We start from the raw sequence: 13,927 nt of genomic DNA, 5'->3' as shown, positions 1-13,927 counted from the left end.
AAAATTGGAAAATCGAAAAATCTTAATATGGAAAGGCAAAAAATCGAAAAACTAAGAAATCGGAACAACAAAAAAGTGAAAAATCTAAAATTCAAAAAATCGATAATTTACAAAATCGAAAAATCAAAAAACTGAACAATCGAAAAATGTAGGATTTAAAAAATCGCAAAATTTTGAAAAATCGAATAAAGTAAAAAATCAAAAAACAGAAAATCGAAAAATCGAAAAATTTAAAAATCGAAGTACACATTGAAGAATCCCAAAATTGAAAAATCCATAAACTTAAACATTAAAAATTTGAAAATCGAAAAAATGGAAAATCGGAAAGACCAAAAAAAATTAAAAAATCTATTAATCGACACATTGAGAAATCGACAAATTCAAAAATTTAGAACCGCCGAAAATTGAAAAATTGAAAAATCGAAAATTTTTAATACATAAATCCCAAAACTGAAACGTTGAAACATTGGAAAATCGAAAAAACGAAAAACTGATAAATCGAGAAATCGAAATCTAAAAACTGAAAAATCGCGGAATCGAAACATCAAAAGACAAGTTGAGAATTCGAAAAATCGAAAAACGATATATCGAAATAAATAAAGATATAAAAATTTAACTTAAAAAACCCGATAAATTGATAAATTTAGAGATCGAAATATCGAAAAACTGAAAAATCGAAAAATCTAAAAATGAAAAGGCAAAAAATCAAAAAACTAAGAAATCGGAACAACAAAAAATTGAAAAATCTACAATTTAAAAATTCAAACAATTGAAATTTACAAAATTGGGAAATCAAAACATCAACGAATCGAAAATTAAAAAAAACTGAAAAATCAAAAAAACAGAAAAAATTTAAATATATTAACTTAATAAACTTACAAAACCCGATAAATCGAAAAATTGAAAGATCGAAATATCGAAAAATCGAAAAATCTAAAAATGAGAAAGCAAAAAATCTAAAACTAAGTAACTAACAATACTTTTGCGTGCGATAGTACGTACGCTTTTACTATTACTACAAATTCATTGTAATATTTTAATGTATAGTTATATTGCGTTGTTAGTAATAAAACTACATATCCATTGTATAATAAATATCAGCACTAAGACTATTAATGATCCAAGAAAATAAGTGTTTAATAAAAGTCCTACGTCCAGTAACTTCAAGTTTCCACCTTCGACATAATACACAAACATATATTTTTTTCACACAAACTAAATTTGATTTTAAGCAAGTCGCTATCAGATGACCTCACTTTGCAGCATTGACAGCCGTCACTCCTTCAAAAGCCCCACAGTCCATTGACCATAAACAAAACCCTCAAGAACCCCTTCCCTCGTCGAATTCGCTCAAAAAAGCTCGTTTTGGTCCCATTCGGTCTGGCGCGCCGCTCGTCCCACTCAATCAAATCTCAAAGAAATCAATACGAAAACCAAACCTGTTAGAACCGAAACAAAAATAGCACAACTGACACCACTTGTTGCAGGGGTCTTTGATGACTCCAGCACAAAGAAGACTGTCTCCTGCGCCGCGCTGTGTAAATTCAAAAAAAGCCCAAATACACGTCGCGTTATTTATTCAGTTCGACTGTAGGGCGTCTGAAGCTGAAAGTCAACAAGCGCGTGCTTTCAATATTTCAGCCGGAATATGAGTTTAGTCCTTAAATATTTACGCTAAGTATAAGGTTTGCATCCAGGTTTAAGCGGATTTTTATTCCCGACCGATATCCAGGCGAACATTGCGGAGCACGCAGAACGCGAAAGTGCACTTTTCCGCACCGAGGAGACGATGACGTCACTGAAACGTTATTACTCTGCGTCAGTGGGGTTTTCGTTTGGAGGATAAATCGCAGGTTGGAAAAATAAAATAAGAGGCTATGATCTGGTCGCCGATGCAAAGATTTATGCGACGATCGGGGAAGTCCCGGAAGTGTATTATTTATGGAAGCGCTGCATTATTTATAAAGGAGTATTTGGAGCTTAAGTGTCTCTGTGATGGCCGTTCTTCACTTTGATGTAACTGGAGTCGCCGCCAGATGAAATTAAGCGAAGGTAGGATCATAAATCGTAGCGGTAAACACCGCAACTTCGATCCAATCGGAACGCAATTAGGGTGGCAGCACTGATTTAAGAATGTGGCGCGAAGGCAAGTTATGGCCGAGGAGAGATGAGGCGGTTCTAAAGTGGATTTTGCGGGAGTTAGGACCCGGAATAATTGTTATTAAAAGACACTCGGCGAGATATAGGGGCGCGAAAGGGCACTGTTTTCGTGTGTTTCTGAATCAAAGAAAATTTTGAAGATGTCGTAAAATGAAACGCTTTTTTTTTCATTGCTTTCTCAGAACTCTTAACGATATCCTAGAGGTAAGTAGGTTTTTCAAAAGGTGCTTGGGGTGTGTTTACTTGTGAGATTTCGTGGAGGAATTGAACACCTACGACAGTTTTTTGGAGATTAATATTTCCTGGAGAAACTGGATTCTTACTATATTTTAGTCCGTACAGTGGTAAAAAATTGCATTTAAATGCTTTAGCACAAAAACGACTATTAAACGCAGGTGCAGCTTTTATCTCAATTGAATCAATTTACCTTATCTACGACTCTCTTAACATGTTACTGATGTCATTTATGTAAAATGTAAAGAAATTCGGTTTAAAATGGCATCCCTGTCTCAGTCCTTTTTTAAAAATGTGAATAAAATTCAATACTCTTCCGTTAGTAATTCAATTACATTGTATTTATTTTTCATTTCTTCAATTTTCCGATTATTTTTTTTTATCATTTCATTTTTCATTTTATTAATCAGTCCATGCAATTTTTCGTTTATTCAATTTATGATTTTGCAATGTAAGTATCGATTTTAAAAATTTTTCAATTTTTTATTTTTTATTTTTTATATATTTAATTTTTACAGTTTCTATTTTTCAATCTTTTTATTTTACAAATTTTTTTGGTTTCTTCGATTTTCGATTATTCAATTTTTCGATTTTTTATTCTCGGCTTTCAATTTTTTAGATTTTTCATTATTTTTCGTTTCCTCAATAGCTCGATTTGCAATTTTTTCCTATTTTTTTTTTTAATTTTGAGACCTTTCAATTTTTCGTTCCTTCACTTTAGAAAATATATGTGAATTGTCAGGTATCTATATAACAAATTTAGATTTGTATCTAATTAATGTATACAAACCGCCATCTGCTAATTTTAACATGTTTGTTGACGTCCTAGTCAAATTGTTTTATACTGTCAATACATATACGGACAATGTCTTTGTAGTAGGAGACTTCAACATTGATATTAAGAGTGAGGATCACTTCAAGCATAGATTCTTAGACTTCATGCAAAGTTATGGTCTGCAACATTTAGTAAATTTCCCAACTAGGAAAAACTCATGCCTGGACAATGTATTTACTAATATAGACACCTGTTGTTGTATTGTTGCGCCTATTGATACTTGTTTATCAGATCATTTAGGAGTTAGGCTTAACCTCCAGTTGCCATATGACAATAAACGTCAAGCCACTTCTTACAAAACAATTAGACCAATAACACCTACGGGGCAGTTTAATCTTTTTCAGTTGTTGTCAATGGTAGACTGGGGATTTATTGCGTCCAATGTTTTGGATGCCAATACTAAATTTAATAGATTTGTAGATCTAATACAACAAAATGTAAATGCTGCTTTCCCTGTGAAAAGTGTACCTATATTTAATGTACGGAAAAAAGTAAACTGGTTTGACGAAGAGCTTTGTAGATTACGCTCTACACTACATCTGTTGCACGAGATTCATAATATATATGGTACTGAAGAAAGTAAACGTGCCAGAATTAAATTTAAGAAGTTTTATCAAAATACTATTAATGAAAAAAAAATAGCTTATAACAACAAGACCATAACCACAGCTGCTAATAAGAGCAAGGCAATGTGGCAAGTATTAAACCAATATAGAAATAAATATGAATCTGTAGATAAAGAAACGAACTGTGATATATCATGTGATTCATTTAATAATTTTTTTGTAAATGCGGCAAATAAGATTCTTAATAATACAAATAATGTCCCTCAATCACTTAACTTATTATCTAGCATCAACACTTACAGCCATAATTTCAGTAGTTTCAACTTCACTGAAGTGTCTCCTATCAACGTACGGGAGGCTATAGATAAATTAAAAAACAAAAGTTCAAACGATGTATACGGTATTAATGTAAAAATAATAAAAGGCATTAAGGACTTAATTATATCTCCCCTGACGAAACTTATCAATTTGTGTATTAAACAATCAGTCTTTCCAGACTGTTTAAAAATGGCTGTTGTAGTTCCTATCTACAAGAAAGGAGATACACAGGATCCCACCAATTATAGACCAATTGCGCTGCTTCCTATTTTTGCTAAGATATTTGAAAGGATTTTATTCGATCAATTAGAGAATTATTTAGAACTCAACAAATTGTTCTCAGATGACCAATTTGGCTTCAGAAAGCGACGTAATACAAGCGATGCTGTACGAGGATTGGTGGATTTTGTTGGCAGATGCTTTGAACGGGGTAGGATTGGAGTTGCTTCGTTTTTGGACCTCTCCAAGGCCTTCGACTGTGTTAGCCATCCAATTCTTTTAGACAAGTTAAACATGTATAACTTAGATTCCTCAAGTGTCAAACTTCTAAAATCATACTTAGAAAACAGGTGCCAGGTTGTTAAAGTAAAAGGAAAACTGTCACAGTGTTTGACAATTAGTCGTGGCGTTCCACAAGGATCTATTCTGGGTCCTTTGCTGTTCCTAATTTTTATCAATGACTTGCCTTTCTGCTTAACTAGTAAAACCACACTTTTTGCTGATGATACAACCTTGGCTAGTGAGGTGTCGGAGATTGAATCTGTTTGTCGAGCTGGAGCTTTGGCCCGGTCGGAGGCCTTGGAGTGGTTCAATAATAATGATCTATGCCTAAACATGGAAAAATCGGTAAATGTTATCTTTACTTTAAAGAGAATTGAAGTCCCACCAAATTTCAATGATTCAGTTAGATTTTTGGGAATATATCTCGATTCCAAACTTACATGGGCGGTACATGGTAACTTTTTAGCAAATAAAATCTCGAAATCTATTTTTCTTCTAAATAATCTTAAAGAACAAGTTAGCCATGACACTCTCCGGGCGGCTTACTACGCGCTTTTGGAAGCACATCTATCATACGGTATAATTATATGGGGTCACTCTGCCATTCGTCATAGGTTATTTCGTTTACAGAGAAAGGCAATTCGTATCTTGGCAAAACTAGGTTTCAGAGAGGATTGCAGAAATAAATTTGTTGATATGAAAATACTCACACTGCCTAGCCTGTATATTTTTCATTGCCTCACCTACATTAAATGTAATTTGGATAATTATAATTGTCATAATGATGTACATAGTTATAACACTAGACATAATGATAAACTTTGTCCTAGGAGATGTAGAATAACCAAGACACAAAATGGAGTTGAATTCTATGCCATAAAATTTTACAACAAGCTGCCAGCTCAAATAAAAGAGCTAAAAATAGGTATTTTTAAGAAAACTATTAAAAAAGTGCTCTTAAGTAAGGCGTATTATGAGATAGACGATTTTCTAAAAGATAGTCCGTGGATCTATGAAATTGTGTGATATTGTTGTCATATCTTAATGTATGTTTACAAATTTGACGTGTACAAAACCAATGTAGTGTTAAAGTACAAATAAAAATTATTTATTTATTTATTTATTTATTTATTTATTTATTTACCGGTTTGCAATTTTTTTAGTTTTCTATATTTCAAGTTTTTGTTGCTTCGTTTTTGGCAATTGTGATTTTTCAATTTTTTTGTTAATTTGTAAAATGATAAATTTTTAACTTTTCAATTTGTAATTTTTCCAATCTTCAATTTTTAGATATTGCTGTAATTTTTAATTTTTCGATTTTACAATTTTTCAAGTTTTCAGTTTTTAAATGTTGTAATTTTTAGTTTTTTCGAATTTTTGTTTCTGAATTCTCAAAGTTTTTGACTTTTTCAGTTTTTCGTTTCTTCAATTTTTCCGTTTATAGTTTTACAATTTTTGTATTCCAAACTTTTTAATTGTTGATTGCTTATATTTTTGTTTCTGGACTTTTGGTAATTTTCAATTTTTCGATTTTTAATTTTTCACTTTTTCGATCACAGATGACCAATATTTCGATTTTTCAATTTTACAATTTTGTAATACTATTTCAATTTTACAGTTTTTCAATTTTTCGGTTCTTAGATATTGTAATTTTTGGTTTCTTCGGTTTTCCAATTTATATTTTTTATATTTTTCAAATTTTTTTTCTCTGACTTTTTCAATTCTTTAATTTTCTATTTTCAATTTTATAATTTTTCGTCTTCAATTTTTCAGTGCTTAATTTTTTTGATTTTAGAGTTTTGCAGTTTTACAGTTTTCTATTTCAATTTTTTAATTTTTCGATTTTGAGTGGAAATTTTTCAATTTTTATATTTTTCATTTTAATATTTATCAATTTTTTGCTTTTTGGACTTTTCAGCTTTTCTACTTTTCAATTTTTAAATATTGTAATTTTAATTAATATTTTTCGATTTCCTATTTGCAGATTACAAATATTTCGATTTTAGATTCTGCAATTTTTAATTTTTCTATTTTCCAAAATTTGTGTTTTTTTAATTTTCCATTTCTTCAATTTTCTTTTTTAAATTTTATATTTTTTCTGTTTAATTTTTCGGTACTCAACATTTTAATTTTTCGATTTTTCAGTTTCCCATTTTCTTAATTTTACAATTTTACAATTTTGCAATTTTACGGTTTTCTATTTCAATTTTTTTAATTTTTAGATTTTGAGGTGCAATTTTTCGATTTTCCAATTTTAAATCTTTCAATTTTTTGCTTTTTCAATTTTTCAATTTTCAATTTAAAATTTTTCACTTTTTAAATGGTGTAATTTTTGGTTTCGTTTTCAATTTCTTGATTTTTTCTTTCTGGATTTTGAATTTTTCGATTTTTCGAAGTTTTTGGCTTCTTCAATGCTTAGTTTCATTAATTTTTTGGTTTATATTTTTCCGGTTTTCTATTCTAAACTTAATTTTTGATTTCTGAAATTTTATGGAGTTTTAGGAATTTACAATTATTCGATTATTGATTTTTCACCTTTTCGATTTGCAATTTACAATTTTTCAATTTTTCGGTCTTTAAACATTGTAATTTTTGGTTTCCTCGGTTTTTTGGTTTTTAATTTTTACATTTTTATAGATTTTTGGTTTCTTTAATTTTTCTGTTCTATATTTTTTAATTTTTCGTTTCTTCAGTTTCATGAATGTGCAATTTTGCGATTTCTCAATTTTTAATTTTACAAATTTCCAATTTTCTGATTTTTTAATTTTTCTATTTTTTGATTTTACAATTTTGCATTTTTTCAATTTTACAATTTTTTTTAGTTTTTAGTTATTATAGTCTTTGGTTTTTCAATTTCTCGAGTTTTTGTTTTTCGATTTTTAAATTTTTTATTTTTCAAAATTTTTGATTTTTTCAATTTTTTGGGTTGCATTTTTCCAGTTTTCAGTTTTTAAATGTTGTAATTTTTAGTTTTTTCCAATTTTTGTTTCTGGATTTTCAAAGTTTGTGACTTTTTCAGTTTTTCGTTTCTTCAATTTTTCGGTTTATATTTTTCCAATTTTTTTATTCCAAACGTTTTAATTTTTGATTGCTTATATTTTTGTTTCTGGACTTTTGGGAATTTGTGATTTTTCGATTTTTAATTTTTCATTTTTTCGATTACCAATTTACAGATTACCAATATTTCGATTTACCAATTTTACAATTTGGAATACTATTTCGATTTTGCCGTTTTTCAATTTTTCTGTTCTTAGATATTGTAATTTTTGGTTTTTTCGGTTTTCCAATTTATAATTTTTGTATTTCTTCAATTTTCTATTTTCAATTTTATATATTTCGTCTTCAATTTTTCAGTGCTTAATTTTTTTGATTTTAGAGTTTTGCAGTTTTAGGATTTTCTATTTCAGTTTTTTAATTTTTAGAGTTTGAGTTAAAATTTTTCAATTTTTATATTTTTTATTTCAAAATTTATCAATTTTTTGCTTTTTGAATTTTCCAGTTTTTTTATTTTTCAATTTTTAGATGTTGTAATTTTCGTTTTTTTCTATTTTTCGATTTTTTTGTTTCTGGATTTTTGATTTTTCGATTTCCTATTTGCAGATTACCAATATTTCGATTTTAAAAATTTTTGGTTTTTTGACACTGCAGTTTTTGGTTTCTTCGGTTTTTCAATTTTTAATTTTTCTATTTTCCAAAATTAGTGGTTTTTATTAGTTTTTCATTTCTACAATTTTCTCTTTTAAGTGTTATTTTTTTTCTTTTTAATTTTTCCCTACTCACCTTTTTAATTTTTCGATTTTTCAGTTTCCCATTTTCTTAATTTTACAATTTTTTAATTTTTAGATTTTGAAGTGGAATTTTTTTATTTTCCAATTTTAAATTTTACAATTTTTCAGCTTTTAAATAGTGGAATTTTTGTTTTTTTTATTTTCAATTTCTTGATTTTTCTTTGTGGGATTTTAATTTTTCGATTTTTCGAAGTTTTTGGCTTCTTCAGTTTTTAGTTTCATCAATTTTTGGGTTTATATTTTTCCGCTTTTCTATTCTAAATTATTTAATTTTTGATTTCTCAAATTTTCTGGAGATTTTCGATTTGCAATTTACAATTTTTCAATTTTTCGGTTTTTAAACATTGTAATTTTTGGTTTCTTCGGTTTTTTGGTTTCTAATTTTTACATTTTTAACGATTTTTGGTTTCTTTAATTTTTCTGTTCTATATTTTTTTATTTTTCGTTTCTTCAGTTTCATGAATGTGCAATTTTGCGATTTCTCAATTTTTAATTTTACAAATTTCCAATTTTCTGATTTTTTAATTTTTCGATTTTTGATTTTACAATTTTGCATTTTTTCAATTTTACAATTTTTTTTTGTTTTTAGTTATTATAGTCTTTGGTTTTTCAATTTCTCGAGTTTTTGTTTTTCGATTTTTAAATTTTTCATTTTTCAAAATTTTTGATTTTTTCAATTTTTTGGTTTGCATTTTTCCAGTTTTCAGTTTTTAAATGTTGTAATTTTTAGTTTTTTCCAAGTTTTGTTTCTGGATTTTCAAAGTTTGTGACTTTTTCAGTTTTTCGTTTCTTCAATTTTTCGGTTTATATTTTTCCAATTTTTTTATTCCAAACTTTTTAATTTTTGATTGCTTATATTTTTGTTTCTGGACTTTTGGGAATTTGTGATATTTCGATTTTTAATTTTTCATTTTTTCGATTACCAATTCACAGATTACCAATATTTCGATTTATCAATTTTACAATTTGGAATACTATTTCGATTTTACAGTTTTTCAATTTTTCTGTTCTTAGATATTGTAATTTTTGGTTTTTTCGGTTTTCCAATTTATAATTTTTGTATTTCTTCAATTTTCTATTTTCAATTTTATATACATATTTCGTCTTCAATTTTTCAGTGCTTAATTTTTTTGATTTTAGAGTTTTGCAGTTTTAGGATTTTCTATTTCAGTTTTTTAATTTTTAGATTTTGAGTTAAAATTTTTCAATTTTTATATTTTTCATTTCAAAATTCAATTCTTTGCTTTTTGAATTTTCCAGTTTTTTTATTTTTCAATTTTTTTGTTTCTGGAATTTTGATTTTTCGATTTCCTATTTGCAGATTACCAATATTTCGATTTTAAAAATTTTTGGTTTTTGACACTGCAATTTTTGGTTTCTTCGGTTTTTCAATTTTTAATTTTTCAATTTTCCAAAATTAGTGGTTTTTATTAGTTTTTCATTTCTACAATTTTCTCTTTTAAGTTTTTTTTTTTTAATTTTTCCCTACTCACCTTTTTAATTTTTCGATTTTTCAGTTTCCCATTTTCTTAATTTTACAATTTTTTAATTTTTAGATTTTGAAGTGGAATTTTTTTATTTTCCAATTTTAAATTTTACAATTTTTCAGCTTTTAAATAGTGTAATTTTTGTTTTTTTTTCAATTTCTTGATTTTTCTTTCTGGAATTTTAATTTTTCGATTTTTCGAAGTTTTTGGCTTCTTCAGTTTTTAGTTTCATCAATTGTTGGGTTTATATTTTTCCGCTTTTTATTCTAAATTATTTAATTTTTGATTTCTCAAATTTTCTGGAGATTTTCGATTTGCAATTTACAATTTTTCAATTTTTCGCTTTTTAAACATTGTAATTTTTGGTTTCTTTAATTTTTCTGTTCTATTTTTTTTTATTTTTTGTTTCTTCACTTTTACGAATGTGCAATTTTGCGATTTCTCAATTTTTAATTTTACAAATTTCCAATTTTCTGATTTTTTAATTTTGCATTTTTTCAATTTTACAATTTTTCGATTGTTCAGTTTTTAGATATTAAGTTTGTGCTTTTCTCAATTTCTCGATTTTTGTTTCTTGATTTTTAATTTTTCCATTTTTCAAATTTTTAGCTTTTGAATTTTTCGTTTCTTCAATTTTTCGGTTTCCATTTTTTCAGTTTTTTATTCTAAATTTCTTAGTTTTTGATTTCTCAAATTTTGGTTTCTTGAGTTTTAAGAATTTGGGGATTTTTCGATTTTACAGTTTCGAAATCTTTCAATTTTGATTTTTCCGGTTTTCTATCCTAAATTTTTTAACTTTTTTATTCCTCAAATTTTCGTTTCTTGAGTTTTAAGAATTTGGCGCGATTTTTCTATTTTTAATTTTAGAGACCTAATTTTTCGATTTCACAATTTTTCAATTTTAAAAAATTTTGGATTTTTGTAGTTTTTCGATTATTCACGTTTTCGATTCTTAGTTTAATCGATTTTTGAGTTTGCAGTTTTCCAGTTTTCTATTTTAAATATTTTAATTTTTCTATTTTTTATTTTTTCGTTTCTTCAGCTTGAGGATTTTGCAATTATTCAATTAGATTGCAAATTTAAAAACCAAAAAATTGAAAAATCAAATAATAGAAAAATCGAAAAATTGCAAAATCAAAAAATTTAAAAATTGTAAAAACGGAAAATTGTGACAGAAAATTATAAGATAGACAGACTGAAAAATCGAAAAGTTGCCAAACAACAAAATCGAAAAATCGAAAATCTATAAACCGGAAAATTAAATTTCGGAAAATTGAAAATTGAAAAAAAAATTTAAGATGAAAACCGAAAAGTCGCGTTAAAGCACGCACTTAACCCTGTCATTTAATAGATGTCGCCAAGAGCTTCTCACTGCACCCCGATTAGCCCCATTTTACTTTAAAACCCACACGGACGACTGTTATTTGGATAATCGACTCCCAACTAGTGGCGCTTGAAGCCAATAATTGACAATAAAACGCGCATTAGTTCAGCTTTAGCCCCACGATAAGGGTTAGTGCAGGGTTGCAGCTGTTTGTACTGTGCCACACTATTTAGGGATTAGGGTGCAAGCTCTAGCAAATCGAAATTTGTGTTGACATTAATCAAGTTTGGTGGAAAGTTGAGTGTGATCTTTATGACGACATGTTTGTTTGAGTGTGATTAAGCTGTGTGGAGTTGTACGTTCCGTTATAAATTAGAAATTATATGGATTTCCGCTTGTCTTTGTTCTTGCTGGTGTTTGTGATGTTTGGAAGTTATGTTTGTGCGAATATCAAAGGCGGAGCAGGAAAAAAGGGAGAATTACTGAGGAGCATTGTTGGCAAAGAAATTTGTGTTAGTAATTTGCAGTAAATGTACGGGAGAGGAATTTCTACGTACGTGTTACATTCTGTAGTCGCTTGCTATTCAGGGATAATTAATTGAAAATTTTATTGATCACTCAAAAATTGAATTATGGTCTTTTGAGGATTTGAGGAATCTGGTGTTCTGAGGATTTGAGGATTCTAGTGTTCTGAGGATTTGGGGATTCTGATGTTCTGAGGAATGAAATTCGGATATTTGAAAAATCGAAAATTGAAATTAAATATCAAATTGAGAAACTAATTAAATAAAAACCGAAAAGTTGAGCCTTTCAAAAATTGTAAAAATGTAAAAATAAAAAATCAAAAATGTGTAAAATCGAAAATTTGGAAAATTGGAAACGTTTAAAAACGAAAAATTGTAAAATAATTAAACCGAAAAATCTGAAACTTGAAATATTAAAATGAAATTCTGAACAACAAAAAATCAAAAAATTATAAAAATGAAGAATTGCAAAATTATAAAATTGAAAAATCGAATAAAATTGGAAAAATTACAAAATCGTAAATTGAAACATCATCAAGTTGAAAAATTAAAAAATTGGAAAATCTGATAATTGCAACATCAAAAGTTGAAAATCTAAAAATTTTGAAATCGAAAAAACTCAAAAATTCAAACATCAAACAATTGAATAATGTAAAATTGAAAAATTGATTGATTGTAAATCGGACAATTGAGAAAATGAAAAATTGTAAAATATACCTAAGACTAAAAAATCAAAAATTGCAAAATTACAAAATTGATAAATTTAATAATAATTGTAAAACACAAAAATTACAAAATTTAATTTGTCCAAAAATTGTGAAAATGTAAAATTGGAAAATCGGGAAAGTGTATAATGGAAAAATCAAACTTGGACACATTTAAAAACGAAAAATTGTAAGATAATTAAACTGAAAAATTTTGAAATATTAAAACTGAAATTTGGAACAATAAAAAATTAAAAATTTGTAAAAATACAAAATTGAAAAATTGGATAATGAAAAATGAAAAAAAAGTAAAAAATCTAAAATTGGAAAATCAAAATATGCATTGCAAAGTTTAAAAATTGAAAAATTGGATAATAATTGTAAATAGAAAAATTACAAAATTTAATTTATGAAGTTGAAATATTCAACTTGAAAAATTGAAAATTGAAATTTCGAAGATTTAAATTTTAAAAAATCTGAAATTAGAAACAATCAAGTTCGGATATTTGAAAAATCAGAAATTGAATTCTGGTGTTTTGAGGATTTGAGAATTCTGGTGTTCTGAGGATTTGAGGATTCTGGTGTTCTGAGGAATGAAATTCGGATATTTGAAAAATCGAAAATTGAAATGAAATTTCAAATTGAGAAGCTAATTAATTAAAAACCGAGTAGTTGAGCCATCCAAAAATTGTAAAAATGTAAAAATAAAAATCAGAAATGTGTAAAATCGAAAATTTGAAGGATTGGAAACGTTTGAAAACGAAAAATTGTAAAATAATTAAACCGAGAAATCAGAAACTTGAAATATTAAAATGGAAATCCTAAACAATAAAAATCAAAAATTATAAAAATGAAGAATTGCAAATTTGTAAAATTGAAAAATCGAATAATGGTAAAATTGAAACATTATTAAGTTGAAAAATTAAAAAATTGAAAAATCTGATAATTGCAACATCAAAAGTTGAAAATTTAAAAATTTTGAAATCGAAAAAACTCAAAAATTCAAACATCAAACAATTGAATAATGAAAAATCGACAAATTGGAAAACCTGATAATTGAAAAATTGATTCATTATAAATCGGACAATTTAGAAAATGAAAAATTGTAAAAATAAACCTAAGAGTGAAAAATCAAAAATTGCAAAATTACAAAAATGATAAATTTAATAATAATTGTAAAACAGAAAAATTACAAAATTTAAGTCATGAACTTGAAACATCCAACTTAAAAATGTGAAGAATTGAAGTTTTGAAGACTTAAAAATCAAAAAATTGGAAATTCGAAACAAGGAAATTCGGATATTTGAAAAATCGAGAAGTGAATAACTGAAAAATGGAAATTTTAAAATCGAAGAGTATAAAGTTGGAGATTGATTAATTAAAAACCGAATAGTTGAGACATCAAAAAATTGTGAAAATGTAAAACTGGAAAACTGAGAAAGTGTATAATTGAAAAATTAAACTTGGATACATATAAAAACGAAAA

Source organism: Zophobas morio, unplaced genomic scaffold (assembly GCF_036711695.1).
Source record: "Zophobas morio isolate AGI-343-1 ecotype UQ-CSIRO unplaced genomic scaffold, CSIRO_AGI_Zmor_V1 ptg000028l, whole genome shotgun sequence".
Classification (NCBI taxonomy): domain Eukaryota; kingdom Metazoa; phylum Arthropoda; class Insecta; order Coleoptera; family Tenebrionidae; genus Zophobas; species Zophobas morio.
The sequence above is the reverse complement of the archived record's forward strand: the minus strand, read 5'-3'. Positions refer to the sequence as shown.